Source organism: Lissotriton helveticus, chromosome 4_1 (genome assembly GCF_964261635.1).
Source record: "Lissotriton helveticus chromosome 4_1, aLisHel1.1, whole genome shotgun sequence".
Classification (NCBI taxonomy): domain Eukaryota; kingdom Metazoa; phylum Chordata; class Amphibia; order Caudata; family Salamandridae; genus Lissotriton; species Lissotriton helveticus.
The window spans coordinates 1,680,022,166-1,680,038,128 of record NC_136063.1 but is presented as its reverse complement, the minus strand read 5'-3'; the positions used below and the strand labels follow the sequence as shown (position 1 = coordinate 1,680,038,128).

General features: G+C 41.2%; 1 long non-coding RNA gene across 3 annotated transcripts in view; it reads left to right on the top strand.

Annotated features, from left to right (window-relative positions):
* The window catches only part of LOC144827645 (uncharacterized), a 172,098-nt gene that overhangs the window by 90,665 nt on the left and 65,470 nt on the right, over nucleotides 1–15,963 (top strand). The gene's annotated exons all lie outside the window — the stretch shown is intronic.

The following is a 15,963-nucleotide window of genomic DNA, read 5'->3' as shown; positions in this document are numbered from 1 at the left end:
GATGACATCACTGATAACATCACTGATGACATCACTGATGACATCTCAAATGACATCACTGATGACATCACTGATGACATCTCATTTGACATTACTGATCACATCACTGATGACATCATTCATATGATAATACGATGAACCTCTTCAGACTCTAATATAACCTTAGATACACTCAGTGTAAACAGACACTCACAGACTGTCACTCATCCATGGAGTTACTCACACACCTAGTCAGTCATGCAAAGAATCAATCACACCTCCATTTCCTCAACTATACAGTTATACACACCTTACTTATTCAAACATATACTAACACATATTTACTCTCTTATACAATCCCTGATACAAGTTCACAATGATCCATACAGCCACTCACACATTCACTGGCTCTTATGCACAGTTATTTATATATGTCAACTGTCACATGTACTGTGTTTTACATATGTACTTACTTTGACATGTAGCACTGAGATATCCATTCACTCACCAATACACTCATGCACACAGTCAACCGCCCATACAGTTGTTTCTATATGCACTTTTGAACCCATACATCTAGTGAATCAACTGCTCACACATGTATGCACAGAGTCATACACCTCCCAGCCACCCACACACACACTCAGTCTCCCATACAAATACTTGGGCAAACAATCAATAATCCATATAGTTACTCATATAGCTAATGATCAACACATGCAGCAGATTACAGAACAACAGACACAATGATGCACAAATTAAGACAGTTTAGTCACTAACCCATGCACTCAGTGAGACACATTTAATCACTCACTCATACAGTCAGTCATGCACATACTAAATCCTTCATCCAGACACTTATAAATCCACTCATTATTCAATTTGTAAGACATATTTTAACTTTACAGAATTATACAGTCACTGGATGTAGTCATCAGTGATGTCATTTGAGATGTCATCAGTGATGTCATCAGTGATGTCATTTGAGATGTCATCAGTGATGTCATCAGTGATGTCACTGACCATGTCATGAATGATGTAATATGTGACATGATCAGCAGTGGATTGCGGGTGCGCGATATATAGTTAGTATAACTAACTATATATGGAATTTCAATGGTTTTGTGTGAGTAAAAAAAGGTTTCTTAAATGCTAATTCCTAACTATATATGGTCTATAACCTATGGTTGTTTCTGTGAATTTTCAAGGTTTTGTAAATGCTAATTCCTAACTATATATGGTCTATAACCTATGGTTTTTTCAGTGAATATATATATATATATATATATATATATATATATATATATATATATATATATATATATATATATATTACCTACTGGCGGTCGCCAGTAGGTATATATAGTTAGGATTTTTTCTCTATGGGTTTTTTGAAAATTCTATGTCTAATAACTTTGGCGTTTGTGGACGGAATTGGCTGAAATTTTCAGGAAAATGGCACATTTTGTTTCTGAGCAGCCCTTGAAAATTTGGGGGGGGTTCGTCCAGTGGGGGCCGAGAAAAAAGGGGGGTCCCAAAACGTGTTTTTAACATTGAGTTTTCCATAGGGCGGTTGGCCTCACTTTTAGCCCGAACGGCTGAATGGATTTGCACGAAACTTGGCAAAATTGTAGGGACTGGTAGCCCGATGTGCCTTTTGTAGGTCTCAATATATGTGCTCCAGTGGATTTTGAGAAATTAACGTTTAAATAAAGATATATATCTGTAACAGCGGACCGGGCAGCGCTCTGGTTCGCGGACTTTTCGCGCAACGGAGCTTAATGAAGCGAAGCTGATTGGTTCTCCGGCGTCTGTCAACATTCCAAACAGTCCGTAGCGGCCGCCATCTTGTCTCTCGGTAGGATCGAGAGACAAGAGGAGGTCAAAACAAAGGGGGAAATAACTATAAGGGGGCATAGTAGATCCTCGCTGACCCCCTAGGTTTGATGTGGAGGTTTTAAAAGGGCCCCGCGGGGCAAAAAAAAATAATAATAATAATAATTGAACGGCTGAATGGATTTGCACGAAACTTGGCAAAATATTAGGGACTGGTAGCCCGATGTGCCTTTGCTAGGTCTCAATATATGTGCTCCAGTGGATTTTGAGAAATTAACGTTCAAAAAAAGATATATATCTGTAACAGGCAGCGCTCTGGTTCGCGGACTTTTCGCGCAACGGAGCTTTGTGAAGCGAAGCTGATTGGTTCTCCGGCGTCTGTCAACATTCCAAACAGTCCGTAGCGGCCGCCATCTTGTCTCTCGGTAGGATCGAGAGACAAGAGGAGGTCAAAACAAAGGGGGAAATAACTATAAGGGGGCATAGTAGATCCTCGCTGACCCCCTAGGTTTGATGTGGAGGTTTTAAAAGGGCCCCGCGGGGCAAAAAAAAATAATAATAATAATAATTGAACGGCTGAATGGATTTGCACGAAACTTGGCAAAATATTAGGGACTGGTAGCCCGATGTGCCTTTGCTAGGTCTCAATATATGTGCTCCAGTGGATTTTGAGAAATTAACGTTCAAAAAAAGATATATATCTGTAACAGCGCTCCGCTTCGCGTAACGGAGGTTTGCGAAGCTGATTGGTCATTCTGTCACTGGGCTATAGTTGGGCTACATCTGGCTGATATTTGGGCTACATTTGTTTTTTTGTGTGTCTGGCGGCCATCTTTGGGCTACATTGGGCTACATTGGGCTTCATTGGGCTACATTCGGCTAATTAGCAAATAGCTCATCGCAAACTAGGAATGGTAAAGAATCGCTATTTATTCCTTAAAGTTCGCTATTTAGGAAATGCAAAAAACTTTGATGATATATATGGCGGTTCATCTCTAACAAGATAAGAAGCATAGGGATACATTTATGATGACTGGCGCATCACCAGGGATGTGTTAGTCATTCTGTGCCGCTGTTCCGTCACCTATGGTGTGCTGCATTTACAATGCGGCGCATCATGGGGCAAAAACAGCACAGATGCGTGATGTATCTGTGCCGTAAAGGTGGCGCATTGCTGGAGTTGTATCGCAAGTGTGATGAAGCTCCAGCAAGGGTCGGGGGTGCCCCTGTCGCAGGGTTTCTGTTCTCACACAGAACTGTGGACAGAGGATTGGAACCTCGGCGAATGCATTGCTGGAGTTGTATCGCAAGTGTGATGAAGCTCCAGCAAGGGTCGGGGGTGCCCCTGTCGCAGGGTTTCTGTTGTCACACAGAACTGTGGACAGAGGATTGGAACCTCGGCGAATTAGGGTGTCCCAAAACTCACGTTAGTAATCAAAAACTCCTTAGCAAGCTAGGTACAGTGTCACATTGGATATAACAAACTCTCAATGTTTAGACAATCCAGAATATGAACTTATAGTACCTCAGGATACGTGGAACTCATGAACAGTCGGTCGTTATAGATTTCTTAGAAACCAGAACATGGAGTTAAGAAGAACAGATGTGTATTTGAAATGTTTATTTACTAATGCCGTCTTCTCAGGCGTAGTACCTTAGATAATAAAAGTACACATATTATCAGTAGCAAAATTACCAGCATAGTTACTAGTACATAAAAAGTGAATGGTGATAGTATGTTAACATGCTGTAAATGAATAAGAGTTAGCAACACTTATAAGCAGCCGCGGGCCGTGGAGGGAGTTACGGTGAGGCAGGGAGGCGGGGAGGGGGAGAAGCAGGGTGGAGAATACAAGTACACATATTATCAGTAGCAAAATTACCAGCATAGTTACTAGTACATAAAAAGCGAATGGTGACAGTATGTTAACATGCTGTAAATGAATAAGAGTTAGCAACACTTATAAGCAGCCGCGGGCCGTGGAGGGAGTTACGGTGGGGCAGGGAGGCGGGGAGGGGGAGGGGCAAGGTAGAGAGGGCTCCACCCTGCTTCTCCCCCTCCCCGCCTCCCTGCCCCATCGTAACTCCCTCCACGGCCCGCGGCTGCTTATATCTCACCCTCCCTAATACACATATTATATTATTTGCTAAGAAGGTCTCTTTGTGTTGGTTTAGGGCGTGCCCATACTTTAGTGTCTTAGATTTGAAGGAATCACATCAGCATACACCAGCTCTCTCTTCATGTGAACCGCATCAACTGTTGTGTATGTGTGTTCGGCAAAGCAATATAAAACCCGCCTCATGCCCAGAATTGGCAGAAGTTGCACTTATGTTATGAGTATGAAGTCGTGGAGATCAGACCTCATAACAATTCTGTATCGTGTTGTTCTTGAAACTTTAGCACTCACTGTACAGATATAGTTTAACAAGTAAAGCAGATAGTAGACCAATAACATATTATTCTCATGTAAACCACGATGAACTACTAGGTGGAAAGCTAAAGCAACAACTAAGTGTCGTGTGCAGAAGTTGCAAAAAAGGAAAAATGGCGTTTAAACCGGTAATGAGCCCATGCTAACTTAACACGGTGTAAAGATATCCAGGACCTAGATGACACCTCCTCATGATCCGGAAACGAACTGAATAAGATAATAGAAGTGCCATCTCATGAGAGCAGATTGCAAGTTTATATGTGGACGGTCCGCAAGGTAAAGCATTAAAAACTAGGAAAATTTAATGCTAAAGAAAAATAAAACAGCCAAGTACTTTATCGAGTCTTAAGCCAATAGGCAAGGTAAATAATAAAAACTTGACAAATAAGTTAATGAATTGTCAATGAAATGCTAGTACTCAGCATATCAAACATGAAAAAGGTCTATGACATAACTGTGTATGCAAAATAAGCTGCAACAGCCTCCAATAGGAAGTCACCGTCTTCATCCGAAAACAGTTCAGCCATCCAATTTAAAAGCGGAAAAGAACATACGTGCTCTCCCAGCACCGGATCCTCTATCACCATCAGAGGACAGCTCGGTGGGTTTTCAAGAAAGCTCTCTTCCAAGAAAGACTGTGCTGCCGCCAGTAAATTCCAGGGACCAAGTAGTCCATGCATCAATGCCACAGCCATAATCCTTTCGCCAGGACAAACCAACTCGTGAGTAATGATAGGAGTCATCAGCTGATTAAAGTCGACGTCAGGAGAAACCGGTCCGCAGAGACACAAATCAATGGCCCAATCGAAATCACAGGTCAGGCAGTGAAATACAGGCTGGACACAGGTGAAGTAGGAGAATCGAAAAGATAATCCATATGCCGTGCTTAATATCGCCAACGGCATTGTGCCATAATATTCTAGCATGCGATTGCGAAACAGTGTCAGCAGCTGCAGGGTCGGAGGTTGCATAGGAGGGACATCCATATTTAAAAATGTAAAAAAGCACAAGAGCGTCCGCTGGTAATGCAAGTAAAAATGCCAATCCACGAACCAGAGTGCAGAAAATACAATGAAAGGAAGCAGGGATGACTCCAAAGATTTTCTCAAATGAAGTCACGAGGCCACTGGTAACAACTTTAAAAAAGTGTGTCAGGGACTTTGTGGAGGATGCGTTAAAGATAGTCGGAAACATGTTGCTGAAATTGAAAGGCAAATCTTAATTGAAAAGGGTGTGCACCTCTGTACGGGTGTTCGCTATGTGAAGTACGAAAGTTTCACGGGCCGAACTCAAGGCCACCTCTCTCTGAGACAAAAGAGCTCTTATTCTTGCCATGCCGTTGAAACGTGTCCCAAGGTTGGTATTTGTGGCCAGATTGAAAACTCCCTATGTTCATGTGTGGGAGGAAATAGAACATTTCTGCAGCAAATAACCCGTTCACTTACTGTTACGATAAAAGGAATACTTTTAATTAACTCAGAACAATCTTCATTATTGAGCATCAAATAACTACCATTTTCCAACAACTTGAACGTGGGGATGATAGCAGGAACTGGCGTGCCTTGCAACACGCAAGCCATATTTGGTCGGTGTTTGTTGCATGAACCGTGTAACTGTATGTGCCTACACATTAGTGAATGATCTGGCGTCTCAGTGCATTCCTCTCCATTCAGATAAACTTCTTGATCATCTTTGAAACATCTGTATGTGTATGGAAGCGACCAGACCTCATGAAGAAAAGCACTACCTAAAGGTTCATAACGACCTATTGGTATATATTTCATACAATTTGAAAACTTATATAAAGCAAAAGGCAGCGTTATTAAACCGTGGATAAGGCATGTTGTCAAAAAACCCGCAATCCTCTGCTGATGATGTCACTGAGCATGTCATGAATGATGTAATATGTGACATCATCAGCAGTGGATTACGGGTAATAGTATCTCTAGTTTACTCCCCTATAGCTGTCTTTATTTTAACATAAGTGTGTGTTTCCCTCCCTTATACTTACTGTTTTTGGTTCGCTTCCAGTTCGCGTACCGGCGAGCGAACTAGGAAGCGAACTAAGAGAAATAGAGGTTGGCACAGTTCCAAATATTGTACCAATTTTTTAATAACGGGGAGGTAGTTCTGAAAAGAACTTTTTTTTTTATTTTTCTGAACATTTTTTTACTGTTTTTGAATTTTTCGGAACAGTTTTATATTTTTTGGGGTTTTTCTTGGAGGGGGCAATGAAAACGATTCATTGTAAAGGGCTCAACAGGAGCAACAAAACAAAAAAAAGAAGTATTTATTATTTTGGGCGTTTCGGACAAACTTGCATATGATAGTCAATAGCTCTGTTGATCAGAGTGATGCTTCTTTCTCCGTAGGAAATGAATCCATCGCAAAATACGCAGGTGTGTTTTACTTCACCAAATCTCATTTGTATATTTGGCACCATCTCCCTGCCCTCTGGTCCCGTTACTTCCGGTACAACAGATCTTCTGGCCATAATAGGGAGATTATCTAGGTCGTTCCGAAACTGTGCAGCACTGTAGTTGTTAGGATGCCACCTAGTCATATGGCGATGCATTGTGTAGTTTCCGAAACTGTATTTTTTGTCGGTCCCTCTGGACAGTCTATCTTGACATATAAGGCAAGTTACGTATCTTGCATTTACTTTTTTCTGACCTTTGGGAATTTTAAAAAATTGCCAAATGAAGTTTTCTTTCCGGTGAGACGTCCTGGGCTGCTCAGGCAAAAACTGCCTCTCTTCGTGCTCGTCCTCCTGTTCCTCTTCTTCTTCTTCTTGTTGAATTATAACTTGAGCAGGTGGTCCACTCTTCCTTGGATGTGGTGGAGGTGGTGGGGAAGCACCAGCTGAAGCTACTAAAGAAGCCATTGCTCAGTGATCACAAAGGGTCTTTCTCTCACAATGATGAAAGTCAGAGTGAGGAAAGAAGGAGGGATTTTCATCATTTGGGAAAAACAAGAGTTCTCAACCAATCAAAAGTGTTCATTTTAGATTATATGACCTAGTCTTACATCATTAGGAAACCAAAAGTGAAATGAACCAATGAAAAGTGTTATTACCAAGTCACATGACTTGCTGTGTTTACGTTAAGCGCTTTGCAGGGCCTCCCGGTTTGCTTCCAGAAACCTGCGCTTTGCGACTCGCTTCGCGTACCAGTTCGCTAACGTAGTACGTCATATGACGTATCACGCGACAACGTGAAACGTCATGCGGACGGGAGGCGTCACGATGTTGTTTTGTAACGCGGCACTTGCGGTAAAGAAACGTTTACCGGCTCGCGGTCTATTTCGCGGCATCAAGGTCAGCTAACGGGAAGCTTCCCGATTTGCGAAGCGGGAACGAAGAAAAAAAAATATTTTAAAAAAAAATTATTCATAAACATATAAAATATATTTTTGGATTTAAAGAAGAATACATTTTACAGCTACAGATATTAGCTGTTAAAAAACCAATGAAATTCACAGAAAAAACCATAGGTTATGGACCATATATAGTTAGGAATTAGCATTTACAAAACCTTGAAAATTCACTGAAAAAACCATAGGTTATAGACCATATATAGTTAGGAATTAGCATTTACAAAACCTTGAAAATTCACTGAAAAAACCATAGGTTATAGACCATATATAGTTAGGAATTAGCATTTAAAAAACCTTATTTTACTCACACAAAACCATTGAAATTCCATATATAGTTAGTTGCACTAACTATATATCGTGCACCCGCAATCCACTGCTGATCATGTCACATATTACATCATTCATGACATGGTCAGTGACATCACTGATGACATCACTGATGACATCTCAAATGACATCACTGATGACATCACTGATGACATCTCATTTGACATCATTCTTGTGCTAATACGATAAACCTCTTCAGACTCTAATATAACCTTAGATACACTCAGTGTATACAGACACTCACACACTGCCACTCATCCATGGAGTTACTCACACACCCAGTCAGTCATGCAAAGAAACAATCTCACCTCCATTTCTTCAACTATACAGTTAAACACACCTTACTTATTGAAACATATACTAACACATATTTACTCTCTTATACAATCCCTGATACAAGTTCACAATGATCGATACAACCACTCACTCATTCAGTGGCTCTCATGCACAGTTATTTATATATGCCAACTCTCACATGTACTGTGTTTTACATATGTACTTACTATGACATGTAGCATTGAGATATCCATTCACTCATCAATACACTCATGCACACAGTCAACTGCCCATGTAGCTGTTTCCACATGCACTCTTGAACTCATACACCTAGTGAATAAACTGCTCACACATCTATGCATAGAGTCTCACACCTTCCAGCCACCCCCACACAAACTCAATCTCCCATAGAAATACTTGGGCAACCAATTAATAACACATATAGCCTCTCGTATAGCTAATGATCAACACATGCAGCAGTTTACAGAACAACAGACATAATGATGCACAAATTAAGACAGTTTAGTCACTAACCCATGCATTCAGTGAGACACATTTAATCACTCACTCATACAGTCAGTCATGCACCTACTAAATCCTTCATCCAGACACTTATACATCCACTCAAGACATATTTTAACTTTACAGAAAAATACAGTCACTGGATGTTGTCATCAGTGATGTCATTTGAGATGTCATCAGTGATGTCATCAGTGATGTCACTGACCATGTCATGAATGATGTAATATGTGACATGATCAGCAGTGGATTGCGGGTGCACGATATATAGTTAGTGCAACTAACTATATATGGAATTTCAATGGTTTTGTGTGAGTAAAATAAGGTTTTTTAAATGCTAATTCCTAACTATATATGGTCTATAACCTATGGTTTTTTCAGTGAATATATATATATATATATATTACCTACTGGCGGTCGCCAGTAGGTATATATAGTTAGAATTTTTTCTCTATGGGATTTTTGAAAATTCTATGGCTAATAACTTTGGCGTTTGTGGACGGAATTGGCTGCAATTTTCAGGAAATGGAACATTTTGTTTCTGGGCAGCCCCTGACAATTTGGGGGGGTTCGTCAAGGGGGGGCCGAGAAAAAAGGGGGGTCCCAAAACGCGTTTTTCCCATGTTAATTTCCATAGGGCGGTTGGCCTCACTTTTAGCCCGAACGGCTGAATGGATTTGCATGAAACTTGGCAAAATTGTAGGGACTGTTAGCCCGATGTGCCTTTGCTAGGTCTCAATATATGTGCTCCAGTGGATTTTGATAAATTAACGTTCAAAAAAATATATATATCTGTAACAGCGCTCCGGGTAGCGCTCCGGTTCGCGTACTTGACGCGTAACGGAACTTCGCGAAGCGAAGCTGATTGGCTCTCCGGTGTCTGTCAACATTCTAAACAGTCCGGAGCGGCCGCCATCTTGTCTCTTGGTAGGATCGAGAGACAAGAGGAGGCCAAAACAAAGGGGGAAATGACCATAAGGGGGCATAGTAGATCCTCCCTCACCCAGTAGGTTTGATGTGGAGGCTTTAAAAGGGCCCCGCGGGGCAAAAAAAAAACCCAAAAAAAAACAAAAACGTTTTTTTTGCCAGGGAAGCGCCCGGTACGCTTTTGTGCAATGGGCGGTGGTAATCTAAATGATGAGGGGGGGGCAGCGTTCAAAGCACATCAGCGTGCATAAACACGAAAATGTTTTGATCTACCATGTACTTGACTTATCTCTAGCTTTATTAATACAATAAACAATAATGAAAAATCGACATCAATAGGGTTGTCCGTATTCCCAGTCAGTACCCTTCCCCGCCCGCCATGTGCACAAAGACCGCATACATCCCCCATAACGTCAAGGCTAAGTAACTAGAACGTCATAAGGAGTTGCAAGTCGCTCCCATACTGGCGCCATTTTGGTCGAGGCCAGGCAGGTCCAGAGTATAGTTCAATGTCTCCAATAAGTAGCTGCAGGACCAGAATCCCTTTCGGCAGTTCTGGCTTTGTCATTACGAGCACTAGAAAACAAGACATTCTGGGTAATACCACCCTTGACGCAGCACTTTATTCTACAAGATGGTGTCTTTCAAAAGCCAGGGGTATAGGAGTATGTAACAAGCGGTCCATTTAATTGAAAAAACTAAACGTGACAAACGGTTGCAGGATCAGTGAAGGTTGATTTTATAATTGAAAGTATAACAGGATCAGTTACAATAAAATCGTCCATACGCACACCATGGGCGAGTATCATGGGTAACATTATTTCGAAGCTTTATTAATACAATAATCAATAATGAAAAATGGACATCAATAGGGTTGTCCGTATTCCCAGTCAGTACCCTTCCCCGCCCGCCATGTGCACAAAGACCGCATACATCCCCCATAACGTCAAGGCTAAGTAACTAGAACGTCATAAGGAGTTGCAAGTCGCTCCCATACTGGCGCCATTTTGGTCGAGGCCAGGCAGGTCCAGAGTATAGTTCAATGTCTCCAATAAGTAGCGGCAGGAGCAGAATCCCTTTCGGCAGTTCTGGCTTCGTCATTACGAGCACTAGAAAACAAGACATTCTGGGCAATACCACCCTTGATGCAGCCCTTTATTCTACAAGATGGTGTCTTTCAAAAGCCAGGGGTATAGGAGTATGTAACAAGCGAGCCATTTAATTGAAAAAACTAAACGTGACAAACGGTTGCAGAATCAGTGAAGGTTGATTTTTTAATTGAAAGTATAACAGGATCAGTTACAATAAAATCGTCCATACGCACACCATGGGCGAGTATCATGGGTAACATTACTTCGAAGCTTTATTAATACAATAATCAATAATGAAAAATCGACATTAATAGGGTGGTCCCTATTCCCAGTCAGTACCCTTCCCCGCCCGCCATGTGCACAAAGTCCGCATACATCCCCCATAACGTCAAGGCTAAGTAACTAGAACGTCATAAGGAGTTGCAAGTCGCTCCCATACTGGCGCCATTTTGGTCGAGGCCAGGCAGGTCCAGAGTATAGTTCAATGTCTCCAATAAGTAGCGGCAGGACCAGAATCCCTTTCGGTAGTTCTGGCTTCGTCATTACGAGCACTAGAAAACAAGACATTCTGGGCAATACCACCCTTGACGCAGCCCTTTATGCTACAAGATGGTGTCTTCCATTCAGAAAATATTGTTGGCAGCATTTTGAAAGGAAAGATAAACGGCGGGTTCTCCTAGTGAGTCTCACATTGTTACATTTATGAAGAATGTTGAAGAGTAGTATGTTGAAAATCTGAAGCCATCGTTCTACAAACTCTCAACCAGCCTTGGATGGAAAAATCCTGAAGAATGTACAAACTGAAAACCAGTTATTGTCTGCATAGCATCAGCAGCAAGACTTGAGTCAGCTTTGTGTGAAGCCGCCATCTTGATCCAATCAATACTGTCCACCTGCACACATTCAGGGACCAGGCCGCATTGCGAGGGCACCGCAAGACATGTCTTCAGGTCAAACGGATTGTGGGACAAGGTCCAGAATGAAGAGTCACCAAAAGGCAAAAAGTTCCGCCGGACCCCGGGAGGCGGCCGCCTATGTCGGGGCCGATCTCAGGCCACACCAGGGCAACAAGACTTGGGGAGGGGGCAGGAGCCAAGCGCCCCCTCCGAGTCCGCGCCACCACACCGCCCCTCGGGGGCCTCCGTCAAGCGGCTCATGGAGGCACCGCAGGCAGCGGTTCTTCAGATCAGTGGTCTCACCGGCAAGGCTCCCCTTCGTCAGCAGCGATCGTTGGCGCTGTGGTTGCGGCCGGATACCCCGCATAGTCAACGCCCCGGCCTCTCCATCTCGTAGGCCGCAGAGTAGTCGGGGAGAAATCCCAGGAACGGCAGCATGTATTTGGATCGATGTTGCAGCAGGCTGCCATGTAAATAGTTATTTAATAAAACGTTTTACCCTGTTACTTTGCTGGTGTGTTGTATATATTTATCATATTTGCATAGGGTTTGTCGTTATTTTGGGCGGGGTGGGCGGCGGAGCCGAGCTGTCTTGCAGCCATCATGGCGTCGAGCTCGGTTCCTCTCACTAGTTTCATATTTCTCATGAGGGGTTGTTCCTAATGTTTCTATTTTAGCGAGGTCAAAAAGAGATCCCATTAGTGGGCTACTGATTTTGCTTGATTCCTTTTGTTTTTTCTAACGATTTTTCACTATCTGCAAAGACTAAACAGAGTATTGCGACTATGTGCTTGTTTGTAAATAGAGAATGAACCAAAGAGAAGCAATTCCAAAACAGTAAATGCTTGGATAACAATCAATCAAATGGAGAGGGAAGCAGGCACGACGGATTACAACGGGGGCAAAGGCCTGCGTTACCTACCCTTCACTATCTGCAAAGAGAGAATACTCCTAAAAGAAAAGAGGGGAGGGGGGCAGCGTTCAAAGCACATCAGCGTGCATAAACACGAAAATGTTTTTACCTACCACGTACTTGACATTTTAAAGCTTTTGATATTTGCTATTAAAAAACCATTGAAATTCACTGAAAAAACCATAGGTTATAGACCATATATAGTTAGGAATTAGCATTTACAAAACCTTGAAAATTCACTGAAAAAACCATGGGTTATAGACCATATATAGTTAGGAATTAGCATTTACAAAACCTTATTTTACTCACACAAAACCATTGAAATTCCATATATAGTTAGTTGCACTAACTATATATCGCGCACCCGCAATCCACTGCTGATGATGTCACATATTACATCATTCATGACATGGTCAGTGACATCACTGATGACATCTCAAATGACATCACTGATGACATCACTGATGACATCTCAAATGACATCACTGATGACATCACTGATGACATCTCATTTGACATTACTGATCACATCACTGATGACATCATTCATGTGATGATACGATGAACCTCTTCAGACTCTAATATAACCTTAGATACACTCAGTGTAAACAGACACTCACAGACTGTCACTCATCCATGGAGTTACTCACACACCTAGTCAGTCTTGCAAAGAATCAATCACACCTCCATTTCCTCAACTATATAGTTATACACACCTTACTTATTGAAACATATACTAACACATATTTACTCTCTTATACTATCCCTGATACAAGTGCACAATGATCCATACAGCCACTCACACATTCACTGGCTCTTATGCACAGTTATTTATATATGTCAACTCTCACATGTACTGTGTTTTACATATGTACTTACTTTGACATGTAGCACTGAGATATCCATTCACTCACCAATACACTCATGCACACAGTCAACCGCCCATACAGCTGTTTCCACGTGCACTTTTGAACCTATACATCTAGTGAATCAACTGCTCACACATCTATGCACAGAGTCATACACCTCCCAGCCACCCACACACACACTCAGTCTCCCATACAAATACTTGGGCAACCAATCAATAACCCATATAGTTAGTCATATAGCTAATGATCAACACATGCAGCAGATTACAGAACAACAGACACAATGATGCACAAATTAAAACAGTTTAGTCACTAACCCATGCACTCAGTGAGACACATTTAATCACTCACTCATACAGTCAGTCATGCACCTACTAAATCCTTCATCCAGACACTTATACATCCACTCATTCTTCAATATGTAAGACATATTTTAACTTTACAGAAACATACAGTCACTGGATGTTGTCATCAGTGATGTCATCAGTGATGTCATTTGAGATGTCATCAGTGATGTCATCAGTGATGTCACTGACCATGTCATGAATGATGTAATATGTGACATCATCAGCAGTGGATTGCGGGTGCGCGATATATAGTTAGTGCAACTAACTATATATGGAATTTCAATGGTTTTGTGTGAGTAAAATAAGGTTTTGTAAATGCTAATTCCTAACTATATATGGTCTATAACACATGGTTTTTTCAGTGAATTTTCAAGGTTTTGTAAATGCTAATTCCTAACTATATATGGTCTATAACCTATGGTTTTTTCAGTGAATATATATATATATATATATATATATATATATATATTATTTTCACTCCGTTCGACGCTGCTGCATCTCAGTCACACTGCCAGAACTGTAAGAACGGCCTGAATAAAAAGTTTGGCGTTCTAAGCCTTATTGATCCCGTGAGTGCTGCGTGTCTTGTTGGATTTAATCAAGGGGACACAGTGTGGAGCTTTTATATTTGCGCGGAACACCGCCGCGCTGCAGCACCCACCTTAGAGAGTGGCTCGTTAACGGTGGAACACTGAAGCGAATATATATATATATATATATATATATATATATATATATATATATATATATATTATTTCCACTCCGTTCGACGCTGCTGCATCTCAGTCACACTGCCAGAACTGTAAAAACGGATAAGTCAGCCCCAAATTTGGTGCAAAATCAGTGATTTATTCCGTAAAGCAGAATAGCACCCAGCAAGCCCGCATGACGCGTTTCAACGCTAGCCAGAGGCTTGATCACATGATACATTGCTTAAAAGTGATGAGGGTACTTATTGAGCTTGTGAAAGAGGGGTGGCGCTAGTTGTACATAGCCTACCCTTTTAACCCTGTAATGGCCAGTAAATATACCGACCTTTCTTTATGTTAAATAAATGGCACAGTGCCATGTTTTCCAAATTGGAACAATTTGATTTGTGCAACACATATGCAGTGCAAAATACGCAAAACTGGTTCAACATATTGTATAGTTGGTTACAATCCTCAAAATGGTATTCAGGAGAAAAAAGTATATATAAAAAAATAAATTTTGTAAACAGTTACATTATTTACAATAAAAGACATAGTGTCTGATTTTTTATAAAATTACTAGTTCTCCAAAAGAGATTGTTCCTTATACTGACCAATCAAACCGCAATTAATGTGTGCCAAATTCATAATGTATATACAGTTCTATAAAAGCCTTAATAAATATCATCATTAAAACCATCTTATTGTTAACATAAAAGACCAATTGGAAAACATCGATATCGTAATAGGGTATACATTAGTTAATGTCCCAGTCCTTTCAATGTGGTATAAGCTCAAGTTGTAAAAGTAAGAATCCTTATTGTTAATCCTACCAATAAAGTGCTAAATAGTGCAAAATTTTGTAATATACATCATAAAGAAATTTTGTAAAATCTAGGAAGGATATAAGGGGAGGTATTTAGTTCTTTGTGATAGTTCCTACACCAATTCGATTATAATTCATTGCTTTATCCCTTATATATGACTTTGTTCAATTCATTATGCATTCAGATTTTACTTGAATTACAAATAGAGACTAGGTATATATCTTTAACGAGAATTCCGACAGTACTGTTGAAATACCCTTGATGTATTGGTACTACAAACATGTGTACAAATCTTCACTCGCGTTAAGACCTCGCGGGGTCTTACCATCCAATTCTATAATATACCTAGTTTCCAAAAGACGGAGCTTAGCATCTCTATCTCCTCTCTTGAGTGGCATGACGCAATCAATAACATAGTATTGTAAAACTGAGGGGTCACTATTGTGTCGAGTCTCAAAGTGGCGGGCCACCGGGTAAGCCTGATCTTTTCCCACGATGGCCCTTATGTGCTGCAATATCCGCTTGTGAACAGGCAGGCGGGTGCTACCCACATACCGGAGTTCACAGGGACATTGCAGCACATAGACTGCGAATTCAGTCCTACATGTCATGCGTTTTTTAATTTATACAGGATTGCATTTAAAAGGCACTGTGTATTGG